We start from the raw sequence: 8,087 nt of genomic DNA on the forward strand, positions 1-8,087 counted from the left end.
ACCCTCCCCGCCCCCCCCTCCACCGCCACCCCCCCCCCACCCATCCCCCGCCACCGCCCCCCCCGTCCACCCATCCCCTGCCACCGCCCCCTCCCGGCCCCCCCGCCCACCCCTCCACCGCCATCGCCCCCTCCCCACCCACCCCTCCCGGCCCCCCCGCCCACCCCTCCACCGCCATCGCCCCCTCCCCACCCACCCCTCCACCGCCATCGCCCCCTCCCTCGCCCCCTCCGTGGCAGCGGCACTCCCGGGCCGCCCCGCCCCGCCCGACCAGCGGCGGGTCGATTCCGGGAATCATAGAGTCCTCAAATACCATCAAATGTTATAGTTTCCTTAAGATAATCATTTATGCCCCTGTGACAAGGCCAAAAATTCCACTTGGTTATTTGTAACGCTAACCAACCCCTAAGCATAAATTTTAATTAAAATAACCATTTTTAGCCCCTAATACAAGGCCAAAAATTCCACATGGTTATTTGTACCACTCCCCAAGCATAAATCTCAAAAGACAATAAATAACCCCTCCCACTATTACCTCCCACTTAAATAATTATAATTATTAATATACAGTAAATTATAATTTATTAAATAATTTATTTTAACAAATTAAAAAATATCTTCACATAACAATGCACCTATCAAATTTTATAAAAGCATACCTACTCTACTTGTCTACCACCCCTTGTAAAAATAAAATTTAAACATCTATATTAAAAAGACCTTAAAACATAATTAATATAGAATAATTATAATTATTAAAATACACTTCAGTATTAAGAAATATATATATATATATATATATATATATATATATATATATATAGTTTGTGTGCACCTAAACACTCGCAATACATAATATTTTATAAAATATAATTGTTGTGAATTATTATAATGATTGAAATACAATAAGTTATAATTTATTTTAATTGAAATGTCCTAGGGCTTTTCGCTTCTTAATAATTAAATTATTAAACTATTTACAAATCTATTCCAAATACCAAAACTCCAAAGATAAAAATTAGTGATAAAATTTACATTTTTATTATACAAAATTTCTAAATAAAAATTAATAATATAAAATTTGCATAGCGGCACCCCTGGCCACATTGGGTATTTACGTGCTCACATGGCTACAAAAAAGTGATAACATGAATTTATATGTAATTAAAGTGATAACAATATCTAGAGATACAATACATTCAAATTGGGTATTTACGTGCTCACATGGCTACAAAAAAGTGATAACATGAATTTATATGTAATTAAAGTGATAACAATATCTAGAGATACAATACATTCATGTAATTTGATAATTTTAATTATCACATTAACAATAACTTATTAAATATCAAATTATGATAAAAAAAAATACATTAACTGCAAAAAAATTCGAATGACAATGAGTGGAATTCAAATGACCTAGTAAAACTAAGAATTTTATCATTTCACCGTTTCTTTTTTGACTCATTTGGAAATTAATAACTTATTATTTTCAAGATATTGGGAAATGCTAAACTTATTTATATATTTAGAAAAATAACTATAATAATAAGAAGTGAAAACTTCGTCACTTATCCAAACATTTATATATATATAAAAAAATGGGAACACAAAATGATTAAATTAATAGAAAATATTATACCCATAAAACAACATCTAAATTAAAAAATACATTTGATATCACAGCATTTATGATCTTTATCACAACATTCTTGATCTTTCATGAAAACGACAATGAGATACAAAAACCTGAGCAGTGTATTAAAGCACAAAATCTCACACATAACTAGTTACAAAATATCATTCAAAAATTGGTTATATAACGTGCTTTACGCGTCCGTTACCCATACTACAGCCCTTCTTCCTCCGACGAGAGTGAATATTGTTTCACTTGGAACAGTCCATCGACTCCGAGTCTTCTGACGACACCGATTCCTCCGCCGTCCAGGACGATTGGGATTCTGAATCTTCAAGTAATAGTTGCACACTGCATGTAACAGCCAAGCCGGACGCTGGTGTGAGAAGGAATTTGCACAACGGCACCCCCGGGCCGCCCTGCCCTGCCCGACCAGCGGCGGGTTGATTCCGGGAATCGACCCGCCGCCGGTCAGGCGGGGCGGCCCGGGGTGGCGTTGCGGGAGCGCAGCGGCACCCCGGGCCGCCCCGCCCCGGCCGACCGGCGGCGGGTCGATTCCGGGAATCGACCCGCCGGTCGGGCGGGGCGGGGCGGCCCGGGGTGGCGTTGCGGGCACGCAGCGGCACCCCAGGCCGCCCCGCCCCGCCCGACCGGCGGGGGGGCCCGGGGGTGCCACTGCCGGCCCGCTGTAAATAGTTTCGCTGTAAATAGTTTCGCTGATTTTTTATTTTTCTAATTGGAATGGACCAATCAGATTTAACCTGGGTGAATATTTATTTAATGTTGTGGCGCTGAAATTTTGAGACGCCAAGTGGTGCCACAGACTGGCATATTGGCTGATGCCATTGTATGTTTGAAACGACAGTATGTTTCATTGCCAAGGTCTCCTGAGGTCAGCAAGTTATGCATGCAATCAACGTTTCTAATATGATTGTGAAGTGTAATGCTAAGTTTGTACGAGCGAGGAGCAGTATCTTCTCACACCAGCGTCCGGCTTGGCTGTTACATGCAGTGTGCAACTATTACTTTCAGCGCTCATGGTTAAATCTTGTAGGTGAAAATTTATTTTCAATAAAATAGGTGAAATTAACTAAATATTTATGTTATTATTTATGGCCGCTTCCATTCCTTCCACCGGCATTTCTGTTCGTAACCCGTTTCAGTTCGAATTTCACTCAGTTCTAATTCCGACTTCAATGTCTGATACGAAAGAGGAAATGAAAGGAGGTACTAAAACACCCTCTTGCTACAAGTTTTCTCTGTATCTCTAGATATTGTTATCACTTTAATTATATAAATGTTTGGATAAGTGTCGAAGTTTTCACTTCGTATTATTATAGTTATTTTTCTAAATATATAAATAAGTTTAGCATTTCCCAATATCTTGAAAATAATAAGTTATTAATTTCCAAATGAGTCAAAAAAGAAATGGTGAAATGATAAAATTCTTAGTTTTACTAGGTCATTTGAATTCCACTCATAGTCATTCGAATTTTTTTGCAGTTAATGTATTTTTTTTATCATAATTTGATATTTAATAAGTTATTGTTAATGTGATAATTAAAATTATCAAATTACATGAATGTATTGTATCTCTAGATATTGTTATCACTTTAATTACATATAAATTCATGTTATCACTTTTTTGTAGCCATGTGAGCACGTAAATACCTTGGCCAGGGGTGCCGATATGCAAATTTTATCACTAATTTTTATCTTTGGAGTTTTGGTATTTGGAATAGATTTGTAAATAGTTTAATAATTTAATTATTAAGAAGCCAAAAGCCCTAGGACATTTCAATTAAAATAAATTATAACTTATTGTATTTCAATCATTATAATCATTCACAACAATTATATTTAATAAAATATTATGTATTTCGAGTGTTTAGGTGCACACAAACTATATATATAGATATATATAGATATATAGATATATATATATTCCTTAATACTGAAGTGTATTTTAATAATTATAATTATTCTATATTAATTATGTTTTAAGGTCTTTTTAATATAGATGTTTAAATTTTATTTTTACAAGGGGTGGTAGACAAGTAGAGTAGGTATGTTTTTATAAAATTTGATAGTGCATTGTTATGTGAAGATATTTTTTAATTTGTTAAAATAAATTATTTAATAAATTATAATTCACTGTATATTAATAATTATAATTATTTAAGTGGGAGGTAATAGTGGGAGGGGTTATTTATTGTCTTTTGAGATTTATGCTTGGGGAGTGGTACAAATAACCATGTGGAATTTTTGGCCTTGTATTAGGGGCTAGAAATGGTTATTTTAATTAAAATTTATGCTTGGGGTTGGTTAGCGTTACAAATAAACAAGTGGAATTTTTGGCCTTGTGACAGGGGCATAAATGATTATCTTAAGGAAACTATAACATTTGATGGTATTTGAGGACTCTATGATTCCCGGAATCGACCCGCCGCCGGTCGGGCGGGGCGGGGCGGCCTGGGGGTGCCGCTGTCGCGGAGGGGGCGAGGGGGAGGGGTGGGCGGGGAGGGGGCGGTGGTGGTGGAGGGGTGGGCGGGGGGGCCGGGAGGGGGCGAGTGGCGGGGGATGGGTGGGCGGGGAGGTGGCGGTGGCGGGGGAGGGGTGGGCGGTGGCGGTGAGGGGGCGGTGTGGGTGGAGGGGTGGGCGGGGGGGCGGGGAGGGGGCGGTGGCGGGGGAGGGGGGGTGGGCGGGGAGGGGGCAGTGGCGGTGGAGGGGGGGGGGGGGCGAGGAGGGTGTGGGCGGTGGCGGTGGAGGGGTGGGCGGGGGATGGGTGGGCGGGCAGGGGGCAGTGGCGGTGGAGGGGGGGGCTGGGTGGGCCAGGGAGGGGGGGGGGTTGGTGGAAGGGGTTAGCGGGTGGGCGGGAGTGGGGGGGGGGCGGTAAGGGTAGGGGATGGGGGGGTGTAGGGGGTTGGGGGAGGGGTAAGGGGGGCGGCGCGGGTAGGGGGTAAGGTGGGGGGGGTGGGCGAGGGTGAGGGGGGGGTAGGGGGTAAGGTGGGGTCCGCGGGTAGGGGGTAGGGTGTAAGGTGGGCAGGGAGGGTAGGGGGTAGGGGGTGGGCGGGGGTGAGAGGGGGGGGTTAAGGGTAGGGGGTTATTTGGGGGAGTGGGGTAAGGGGGGGGGGCGCGGGTAGGGTGTTGGGGGGGTAAGGTGGGGGGTAGGGGGTGGGCCGGGGGGGGTAGGGGGTGGGCGCGGGTAGGGTGTAAGGAGGGGGGGGGGGAGGGGCGGGGCACGACGGTAAGGGTGGCTGGGGGCTAGGGAAGGGTACAGTTGGGCGGGGGTTGGGGGGGTGGGCGCAGTGGCGAGGGGCGGCCGCGGGGAGGGGTTGGGGGGTGTAGGGGGTTTGGGGGGATGGGGGGGGTCGGGAGCGGGGGGCGAGGGCGGATGGGGCGCGGGAGTGTGGGGGGACGGTAGGGGGTAGGGTGAGGGAAGGGGAGGGGGGGAAGCTTAGGAAGCTTCGTTCAAACAGAAAATTCAGCTGAAAACAAACATCTAGCATGGCATGCAAAGGATGGACCACGAAGAAATACAAAGTTGGCGAGCGAAACACAGATTTGATGGATGCAAGGAGTACAATAACTTGGTAATCATATCGAGGGATTTGTCATCATCATCATTTTCGGAGATTGGATCAGGCATGTTACTTTAATTATTAATGTGTAGTGAATCCAGACAAGAGATCTCTCGTGAGAGGAATAATTTAATGGGGCCAGGGCTTCAATGTAGTCGTCAGGGGGTTGTGGGGGGCGCATGGGTAGGGGCTCGCCCATACTTGCCTAATTGTGCACTTAGTCTCATTATCCCTCACCTGACCTCCCGCTCGCCCATCGACCCGCCTGCCCATTAGAGGTGGCTGGGAAATTCTGATTATATAAATAAAAAATTTATGGTATATTTTTGTTGTTAATTTAAGTTAATATGTTTTTTTATTTACTAATTTATGTGGTTTTTTTAGGAAAATGGCTTCAAGGAAAATTTCTGTGAATCTTTCTGAACGAAAGAGTCTTAAAGGTGTATCTTCAAAAAACATTGGTGAACGAACTCCACCTGAGCTCATGCCTACAAATATTTCAAGTGCTTTAAGTGATAAGAAGCTAATCTCATATTGGAAAAGTTCAAAAGAGGTGAAATTTCCATCAAGAGTCTAGTATGTGAAAGAAAGAGAGAGCACAACTGTGATTTTCGCATTGATTTTTAAGTTAATTATTATTTTTTGAAAAAAAAAGTTGTTATTATTATTTTTTTGACATGAAATTCATAAAAAAAACTATTATTTGACCATTTTTAGTTAATATTTTTGTATAAAAATTGTGATTTTGACATGTTAATTCTAGAAAAAAATTATAAAAACGTTTAGGTTTTTTGTTATATTTATGTTAAAAATGGTTATTTTTATGTCCATTGTTAAAAAATGTTGTTTTTTAGAAACAATTATTTCATGTGGATTGAAAAATTAATTAAGGATGTATAAATATGTAGATTATCTAAAATTCAAACTATCGACTTTCTAATTTAAAAACACAAAACAATAAAAACCCCCCTAAAAAAAAAAAATTAAGATAGAGAACAAGAAAATATGAATAAAATGACGACTTCAAAAACTATCAAATTTAGAAAATAATTGTTTACATTTCACACACTAGAAAATTAAAAGTCAAAAAATAGGTCTTTTAAAAAAAGGGTGTGATGCAGAATACTTACTTTTTAAAATCAGCATGAAAATCACTACCATTCTAAAACTTGATTTCATCCTTGAACATGAAAAAAAAATAAAGTTCCAAAAACCATGTTCTAAAAAACATGTGTATTCTGCATCACCACTTTTGAAAATCGGGTCATTTTTTTGCTATCTCTACGAAACGGGTAACAGAATCAGTTCCCGTTTCAAAGTTTACATTGTTTAAAATGTTTGCGAGTATGAAAATGAATGGGTTGAGCCAGTCGGGTAGCCATTCAACTGGCCACCACGACCAGTCCGATGGTCTCGTCATATTCGGAAAGTGTTGGTCGTGTCAAGCAAAACGGGAAATGGACACGTGGGAAGCGTCCAGTCGGTAAGAAGCGGCGATCTAACAGAGATGGCAGCAGTAGATATGCAGGGAATGATGCGGCGGTCAGGCAGACTTGTAGTGAAATGAATAGGTGACGTCGTCCAACGGTCCGGTAGGGACAGCTCACCCCCGCGCCACGAATTCTGCAGGGATTGAAATCTACCAGCTTGATCGTCACTCCACTCATTTATCATCAACCTCTTTACAGTCGAGTAAGCATCCGGAATTCCCTGAAGCTTGTTACTTCGAGTCCTCGGTTTGTTCAAACATCTGGTGGTTGCACAGAAGGCCCAGAACCACTGACGCACTCTCCAGAACCTGTGCGTGACTTCTACAGGAAGCTGCGCTACAGGAAGCTTACCGCTACGGAGGAAATCAATCTATTCACGTCAAAGGTGGCAAATTGGAAAAGGTAAGCCTGAACCTATTCCTCCCATGCAATTGGTTTGAAGGGTGGCGAAGTCGACGTCCTAAAAAAGTAAAACTACAGTCTGAGCATAAAATCGCAAGCATCATCTTCCTTTTGCATGACAATTGTCATCGTAGTCTATGCGGGGTTTTCTACAGGATTTGGTTCGTAATTGAGCCCCTGGCAAGGCTCACCTATAGATAGCCGAAAATTCACGAACTGTGTGCTTGACAGAGGTGTAATTTTGTGCTCTGTCTCAAGAAATCCGAATGGCCCATCTTTTGATACACACCAGCCACCTCCGGCTAACACAACAAGCTTTCACCATGCCGGGTGGATTCATTAGGAAGGAACCGACAGACTCAAAGAAGCTACGGGAAAACCCTGAGGTGGTAGACCTGTTTTCTCATGCACGATGGATGTCGTTCTGCGACAAGCTGCAAGGTTACGATGATGAGGTGGCAGAGGAATTCCTGTGAGCTTTGAAGCTGAAATCAAAAACGCTGGCCATCGTCAATTTCAGGGGTTTGAATCTCAAACTCACCCCACAGTTCATCAGCAGAGTCACTGATCTCCCAATGGGGGTACTGTGGGATAAGGAGGAGAGAAAACTAGGCCAGAAGGCTAAAAAAGAGTTCTTTCTGCCGGAGGAGAAATTCTCAGAGGATAAGAACGGGGTTCGCAGAGCTAGCCTACAGCCGCTCTGGAGTGAGGTCAGCCTCCAAATTATGAAATATATCACGTGCGAAGGACGATTTAGCATTGTATATGGGTACCATTTCCGGCTGCTCACAGAACTTAGGCACCAGATGGACCTACCTCCAGAAAACAAGCTAAGCATTCCCTACTTCCTTCTGCAGTCCATGATTGAATGTGCCACCAAATTGCGAGAGAGCACGCCAGACCAGGTAGCCCATCATGGGCTCATTAAGCTCCTCGTGGAGGATGCACTCCACACATACACTGTCCCTCTCTCGTGGG

This window comes from Pinus tabuliformis, chromosome 6 (assembly GCF_031772625.1).
Source record: "Pinus tabuliformis cultivar Carrire ecotype Pingquan chromosome 6, CPIR1, whole genome shotgun sequence".
In the NCBI taxonomy this organism is placed as follows: domain Eukaryota; kingdom Viridiplantae; phylum Streptophyta; class Pinopsida; order Pinales; family Pinaceae; genus Pinus; species Pinus tabuliformis.